We start from the raw sequence: 8776 nt of genomic DNA, 5'->3' as shown, positions 1-8776 counted from the left end.
CAGCCTTGTGTGGAGTCCTAGCTCAGCAATGACAAAGAGGACTCTGGAGTAGGCAAATGGATGGCTCCTCCCTCATCTACTTGGCTGTGTTGGTGGACGCCAGTCTCAGATTGGCATTCTGACGGTCTCACTGTGAAAGTCCTAAGCTAGGAATTCTTGGTGCAAACCCTATTGCCCCTCCATAACTGTCCAAAGACGACAAATACCCTTGCACTCACAGTGAGAGAATGGCACGGCTCCAAAGACAGATTTGTGTTTTTCTACAAGCTTGCTGTAAGCATGGTCTTGTGACCTGATCCCACTGGGCAGCTAAGGGGATGGAAATGTGCTGCCTTAGCTGAACCACTGACCTTGTCCCAAGAGAGAAATCACAGTCTCTCCCGTCCTGGCTGGTTAGAAGAGACTGAGGTCAAAGGTAGACAGCCTGCCTTTTAACTTGTCTAACATCTGAGGACTCAAGGACTGATTTAGCCTACAACGAACAATCTGTTAGGTCACAGGAAGTGGGAAGCCGATTGCTTACATGCCGATGTTCAGGAAGGACTTCTCTTGAGCTAATGGATAGAACAAGACACTGTAGTTTGAATGAAAGCAGAAGCAAATGCTCTTCTTTTTCTTAATTTTTTTGTGTATGTGTTTATGTGTGCATGTCTGGGTGTGAGTGAGGACACATATGTGCCACAGCACGTTTGTGGAGGTCCTACGACAACTGTGAGTTCTCCTCACTTTGCACTTTGTATGAAGTAGAGTCTCTGTTGTGTGCCACTATGGACACCAGGCTTGCTGGCTGGCGAGCCGTGCACATCCACTGCCATCACGTCTGGCTTTATGTGGGCTTTAAGGGTTCAAGCTCAGGTCCTCACACTAATACCACAAATATTTCACTCACTTAGGTCCTTTTCCCGGCTCCCAGAAGCAAAACATTTTTTAAAAGTAGTATTTATTTTAGTGTATTGTGTGTGTGTGTGCCTAAATGCATGTCTATGTACTACATGCATCAGGAGCCTTCAGAAGTCAGCAGAAGCATCAGATCCCCTGGAACCGAAGGTAGAGATGGTAGATGGTAGTGAGCTGTCGAGTGGTCCTGGGAACTGAACCTAGGTCCTCTGTAAGAGCAGTAGGCGCTCTAACCACTTCACCATCTCCCAGCCCCCACTTTTATCTCTTGCACTAGTGCTATTTTCTGTGAAAATATGAAGGAGTTATACTTCCAAATATGTACATTAACTAAAGTACAGGCTAGTGCTTAAGCAGCCCTGTAACTTGGGGCATCTTTTCAGAGGTCCATCCTTTGACGTTTGCAACTTCATTCTTCCCGAAACAGCTGCCCTCATTTGGGTAAATAAGCTTTGGTACTGTGGGTCTTCAAAAAGTTATCTACCAGGCATGGGGTGCACACCTGCAATCCTAGTACTTGGGAAGCAGAATTGAGCTTGTCACTAGCTTGAGCTACTTTAGTGAAGTCTTCTTTCAAATGTGAAACAAACGAGCAAACAACCCAAAAAAGCTCATCTGTCTTACTCACAATATAATATTTAATATTATATAATATATAATAAATATAATTTTTTAATTTAGAATATAATTTTTTTGTATCAGACGAGGCTCTGAGTTGCAAGCAACAGTTTGAAAAGTCAAGTGGTTCATAAACAAAGGAGCATAAAGTGCCTTACAAACAATAGGAATTCATTTCTCCCAGTTTTGGAGGCTGAGAAATACAAGAGCAAGACTAGCCAAGACTAGGGCATGTTAGTCATCTGGCAAGGACTCATTTCATGGCTCACAGACCAACCACCTTTGTTATATCCTTATACACTATGAGGGGTGAGGGATCTCTCTTAGATCTTTTTTATAAGGGTGCCAGTCCTGTTCATAAAGTCTCCTCCCCCACTCCCATACTCCCCCATAACCTGGTACATCCCTACATGCTACATTTTTTTTTTGTTTTTTTTTGAGACAAGAGTTTCTCCATAGCTTTGGAGTCTGTCCCAGAACTTGCTCTGTAGACCAGGCTGACCTCGAACTCACAGAGATTCACCTGCCTCTGCCTCCTGAGTGGTGGGATTAAAGGTGTGTACCACTACTGTCCAGCCTCATGGTCCACTTTCTAATACCAACACTTTGGGGGTGGGGTAGGATTTCAGTGTAGGTTTTGGGTGATATAAATAATCATGTTATGTCATAATAAAATTTAATTCAATGGTTCATGTGACTGAAAAGATGATTGGTCCTCTTTTAGCAAGGTGTGGCTGTCTTGAAGGTCCATCTTTTTCTACCTCTCAGCTCTGCCTTCCTTTAGGTTGGCCATAGTTCTGTCCATGTCAGCAAAGAGCTACGAAGTTATGAGTTATTTCAAGGGTTTAAATATCTGACATCTTCTGAGTCCATATGTAATCCATAGTTATTTTGTGTATTTGTATGTGTGCATATGTATTTGTTTGCAAAAATCTGTACACATTTTTGCATGTGTGCATGCAGGCCAGAGGTTGATATCGGCTGTCTTCCTCAGTCGGACTCCACCTTAGCTTTAAGATAGGGCTTGTCACTGGATCTGGAGCTCATCAGTTAGGCTTGGTTGATTGCCCAGGAAGCCACGGCAATCCTCATATCTCCAACTTCCTAGTATTGAGATTACAAGCAATTATTGCTGTACGTGGCTTTCTATGTGTGCTCTAGGGACCCAGACTCAGGTCCTCAGGCTTGCACAGAATGAGCCATTTCCTCCATCCACAATGAAGTTATTATATGATTATTTAAGGAGTTAATAAAAGACATGTTCTTCCCAGGTTGAAAACTGTGGGGTGGAATCAGACCTGGTTCTATCACTTCTTAAGTTACATGAGTATCAGAATCTTTATAGTACTTGTCATAGAGTGTCTGAGGTTGAAGATGTTCTGATGTACACAAAACCTCTAATAGCTTGTATACCATGTAGAACCACTCAATAAATGACAGATAGTAGTTTAATAGGAGTTTGAGGCATCTGCCAGGCATAGTGATGCATACCTGTAATCTTGGGTTGAATGAAAAGGTAAATTAGGGCATGGGAAATGGCAAGAAAAAGGAATGGATGGGGACTCCCAAAGGGAAAACTGGGGAAGCAGGTGTGTGTAGAATGTGTCTCTTAACACCTGTGCCAGAACTGTGATTAGAAATAGAAGAACCAAGACACGGTTTGTAGACTGTCAAACCAAGCAGGGGTTCTGTATGTGGGGGACAGGGCTTGCTGCTTCAGACATGCCTCGTCCTGAAAGTATTCTTGTAGAAATGTATTATTTTCATTAGTATTTGCCTCACTGACTCACGTTGCCTCCAAAGTCAGAAATGGACTTATTGGTGCCCCCAAGAAATATTTCTTCTATGAGGTGAATTTTATAATTCAGAGCTAATTTAATGGGCAAGGCAGGGGCTTAAGATGAGTAATTATGATTCATATTAAAAAGGAAAACTAAACTAGTGTGATTATTTTTCCTCTGATTAAAACTAGCTTTTGAGAAGAACAGTAATAAGACTTTAAAATCAACTTTTTACTTTTTACATATGGAATGTATTAACTCAACCAATTACATATTACATAATACTTGCTGGGTCCCAGGCATGCTGCTAAGTGCTGGGTTTATAAAGATGGATAGTCACTGCTCTGTGGGAACCTGAGTTTGGTTACTGTAATGCAGTGAGATCTGGGTGTGAAGTTTGTTCAGGTTCGGTGGGTCATCGTGGGCAGTGAGTGTGGGTGGGTGGGATGTAGCTGTAGAGTGTGGGGAAGTTTTAAAGTGGTGATAAAATTTGCTTGCAGAATTGAAGGAAGAGTATGAATTTGCAAGAATCTGAAAGGTATAGGTGTGTGTGTTTCAGAAAGAAATGCATCTGCAAAGTCCTGGGGGCCATGGATGTCAGCACAATATTTCCTGGTGAATGAAAAAGATGAAACACTTAAGGGCACCACCTAAGTGTTCGCTGGGACTGCTCCAAGAGGTGTTCAATTGCTTACGCTCACTGGAGTTAACATTTCAAGATCTCGCCTAAGGTGTCTAGTTTTGAAAGTCATCGGGGAGAAAAGGTATGGTGCCTGCATGGTTACCTTTCCCAACACTCCTTGAGGACTTCGCAGATGAGGAACTTGACTGCGCAGAGGTTTAATTAACTTCCCAAACTCTATAGGGGAAAAGCTAAATTGAGATTTGGATTGGCATCTGCCTCATCCTCAAACCCACGTTACACCGTACTTACCATTTTCTCTTTCTCTGATGACTCAAGACTTCAGTTCACCTCATGATGGCAATTCTGGGTCTGAGGTATCTGGAAGCCACAGGTACAGGCCTCTGAGAACACAGTAAGGCCACAGGCAGTGCCTGGACTCATGGTTCTTCTTAGGGATTCATGACAGTCCTGAGCCCAGGTTCCATGACCTAGAGTCTGCCTTCTTAAGGCGCATATAGGGTACCTCTGATGTAAGTGTGTTCTGTTTATATTTGAATTAAATTACCATGTGTGGAATTCTTATGTGGCTATGGGGTCTTCCCTTCCACCTCTGGGGGACAGCCAAGGGGAATGTCAATAGCTGAAATGTCTGGGAGTCTCCTGGACAACCCGGGCCAACAACTCAGAAGAAGGTTTCTGACGCCTGGTGTCTTGTTTTCTTTGTGTGTTTGTTTTTAGGTGGTCTTTGGCTCTTGGAGAGAGCATTGTCAGCCAAGGTGAGAAATTTTCTAGTTTTTCTTTTTTTAATGTGGGCACTGGGGTTCTGAACTCAAACTTGGGCTGTCAGGCTTGTACAGCGGGCGTTTTAACAATAGCTCTGTCTCCTCAGCTGTCGCCTTCCTTTTCGTGTTGTTTCAGAGAACTCTGTGAGCCTCATCCACACTCTGCTTTTCTATCTCCTCTGCCCTCCCAGTATCACGGAGGGTCCTGATGGACAGAGCAAAGGCACACACTGGGGGATCATCCTCTAGCTGGCTCCTCTGGGGAAACTTCCTCCCTGGGTACCCCCAGATCTACGCTTCCTTTCTAAGGCTATCCTATTGGCTTCTCTTTCCACCTTACTTTTCTAAAAACAGAAATCCCCCTTAAGCTTGATTTGACTCAGTTCTCCTTGTTTCTGTCATCTTAATAACTGGGGTAACTACTTCCTGGTCATGACAGCCCAGTTGGGCAGTTACTTCTTGTCTCCAGTGGGAGAAACTAACCTCAGCATGCTGGATTTTTTTCTTTGCACAAAGCCACACCATCTCCAAAGGCAGACCACCTGAGTTCCATCCCCAGGACCCACAAGGTAGAGAACTAATTCCTGTAGATTGTCCTTTGACTCTCACATGTATACTGTGACATATACATGTCCATATATGTGCATGCGCATGTGTACACTCACACCCACACTGTCACCCTCCCCACATAAATGCAATACATTTTTTTAAGGACATGTGAGTAATGGATTTCCTCCTGGCTTTCTGCCTTGGCCTGGATACCTAGATTTTAGAGTCAGAATTCTGGGTTCAGATCCTACATATTGCCTGTGAAATTGAACATTTTAAAAAACCTTTTTAAGCCCTCATTTCTCACCTGTAAAATGAAGACCATATATATTCCTGAAATATAAATAAGCAAGTTCTTGAAGTGAGAGCTGTTGTAGGGATTGCCTGTGGACAGTTATTTTCCTTCCTCTATTTGCCAGGTTCAGTTTCTAGCCACCTTGCAAGGCTCAGCGTGTCTATTACAGCCAGAAGGAAACTCTGCCTTAAACTGTCATAAACCCCCATGTCCCAGATTCTTGCTTAATTATTTTCTTTAACTTTAACATTGAGTTGTTGTTGCTCTATGTGCCCATGGCTTTATCCTTGGTCTTCAGTCTACAGAATGGTCCTAGGATACAGAATGTGTAGACTTTAGCTTTTTTTTTCAGTTGTCTGGTTTAGGGTGCACTGAGATAAACGGGCAGCACCTACACTGCAAACGACAACAAATGGCTGGGGCGAGGGGTGGCCTGGCTTTGACCATTTTCCTAATGATTCTCAACCCTGGATATTTAGTGGGATCACCTAGAGAGGTTAAAAACAAACATTGCTACCCAAGCTACTTTCTGGGGAAGCTAAATCCAGATCTTGGTGGATGGTGCCCAAGCACAGGACTCTGAAAAAACTCACCAGGTGGTGTTATTGTACATCAAGGCCCTGTCTAGTTGGGAAAGGGGATTTAGTTTGAATTACCTGCTCAGACTGCTTTTCTGGGAGGGCTGGCTGTGATATTTTGTAGGAGTTAACTTTTGAAGAGCACAGGGATGCTTTGAGGTTCAAGCCATGCTACAGAAGAGACAGTTATTTGCCAGAATGTCTGCCACCCACTCGAGCCAGGCTGCTCCCTGGCAGTCACATGCTCTAGGTCACGGGTGCCATTGCGGAGTTCCCCAGGGCCCTAAAGTATTTATAACGCTTACAGTGTTTCTGCAAGGTGAGCTTTGCTGCTAGATGCCAGAGCTGGCTGCTGTAAGGGGCAGCCTGAGTTAGTTGCTGCAGGCTGCTGGGGAAATACTTTCAGGCTGAAAGAAAGAGAGACTCATGTTCTTCTCAGGGAATGAAACAAAACAGCCCTGGGGAGGAGACTTACTAGGGAGACCTCCTTCTTATTGCTTGTGGTCTTTGTCAGATTAAGTAATGCTATTTAAAAACAGATTACGGAGACACAGTCCACAAACCATGAACATCGTCTGTCATAACTGAGTTTTAGCAAATCTCCAGAGCTGTGCAGTGTTAAAGCATCGCCACAGTTGTGTTTAGAACATTTCTGTCACCTGTAAAAGATCTCTGTGCCTGCCGGCAGTCGATGCCTGTTTGAGCCCCAAGTTCAGAGACACTGGAATTGGCATGGTTTCTATTTGTTTTTTGTCTTTTTAATGACTCTTCATATAAATGGAAGCATACACTGTCTACGCCTTTGTGTCTGGCTTTGTGTCTGGCGCACTCACGGACACGGTCTCTGGCGTCCTTGAAGCATGTACTAGTAGTTTGCTTTTATCGCCCTTTCCTCCCTCTTCTCTCCTTCCCCTCACTGTTCTTTCTTTTGTCTGAGTAGCATTTACTGTGCTTCTTTTACCTATCCATCCATTAGTCAATGGGCACTTAGATTGTTTTCATTTTATACACATTATGAATAATGCTGGTTTGAATATTATATATATATCTTTAAAAAGTTTTTACTAATATATATCGGTTATTGTTAGGAGCCGCCAGGATGTCGCCTTGGCGAGATAGTGCCAGCGGTCCTACAGCCTGGAGGTATACAAATCCTTTGATGCTGCCATGCAGGCCAGTGTGCTTGGGGCCTTGTTTTGCATTTCAGAGCCTTGGTCCTGTGGCCTTGGGCCCTAGCAGAATGGCATCAACCAATCAGCATTCGAGCCTCTCACCCTAGAAAAGCAGCTGCCTTTGGGTTTTTTGCTCTCTCTCGTCATCCCTTTTCCCCATTCCCCTTTTTAATCAAGTGGCTCCAATAAATTGTGATTGAGAAGGATTCTTGATTTTGTGATCGTTCCTTCTTGCTGGACAAGGAGTGCGTGTCACAGGTTATGTGTAGAATGGGTCTCGTGGCATATTTTTACAGGCATTTACTGTATTTTGATGTAATTCTCCCACCGTCCCCCCACTCATAATGATCTTCTTCCCATCCAATCCTTCTCCTTTCATGTCTAGTAAGAAGCCCCAAACTACTTTCCAGAGCATTCCCTATCCCTCTCTCTGTTTCTCCACAGCCTCACCAACACTCGCCCTTGTCTGACACTCTGATGCTGGCGGATGAGATGGCATCTCACCCTGGTTATCTTTGTATTTTTTAATGATTACTCATGATGAGCATCTTCTCTTGTACCTATTTGTCATTCTTATATCTTATTTGACTAAATGTCACTTTAAATCTTTTAAATAACTTATTATTTTATTTTATGAGTTTGTGTGTGGTCCTGAATGTGTGTATGTGTGCCACATTGGTTCAGGTGCAGCAGAGGTCAGAAGAGGTTATTGGATCCTTAGAACTGGATTTAAAGGTAATTGTAGGCCACCATGTGGGTGTTGGGAACTGAACTCAAGTCCTCTGCAAGACCATCAAGTGTTCTTAACCACTGAGCCATCTCTTCTAGCCCCTCTTTAAGTCTTTTAAAGTAATTTTACAAGTTTGTTTGGTGAGTTGTGTTTTGCTTGACCTCTGGGGACTTGACCTGCCTAGAGGTAGTGAGGAAATGAAGGAAAGACAAGTACAGACAGACACCCAGAAATAGCTGGGGTCAGACAGCGCCCCCAAACCTCAGCATGTTTGCTATGTACAGTTGGACAGAGAGGTGGGGTTATTGCATTTAGGTAAACAAGGAGGCAGGGTTTATGCTGTACAACTGGTTCAGGAAGGCCAATTTGGCTTATGTCAGTAGAAGCAGTTTCTATAGCGGAGCGGTCTTCAGGATGTAAATATCCTGAGGGAGAGAGCCATGACGGACCTGCACACAATATCAATATTCACACTCGGACAAGAGGAAGGCTTTGATATTTCCCCGAGTCTAGCCTGGAGAAATCTTTGCCATTTTCCAATGGGCCTGAGTCTAGGGTCCTTGACATGGCTGTCCCCATGCATGCATTCACTCGGGACCTCAGTCACTCAAGGCTTTCTCTGTTCCCCACAGTTCTTTACATTTAGTTCCTTACTAGACATGTGACTTGCAGATAATACTTTCTCTGTGCCTAGTCCTTTTACTTGATTATTGATGATTTTTGAAGCATGAGTGGCCACTCAACTCTAC

This window comes from Myodes glareolus, chromosome 5 (assembly GCF_982192425.1).
Source record: "Myodes glareolus chromosome 5, mMyoGla1.1, whole genome shotgun sequence".
NCBI lineage: Eukaryota > Metazoa > Chordata > Mammalia > Rodentia > Cricetidae > Myodes > Myodes glareolus.
Note: the sequence above shows the minus strand (reverse complement) of the source record.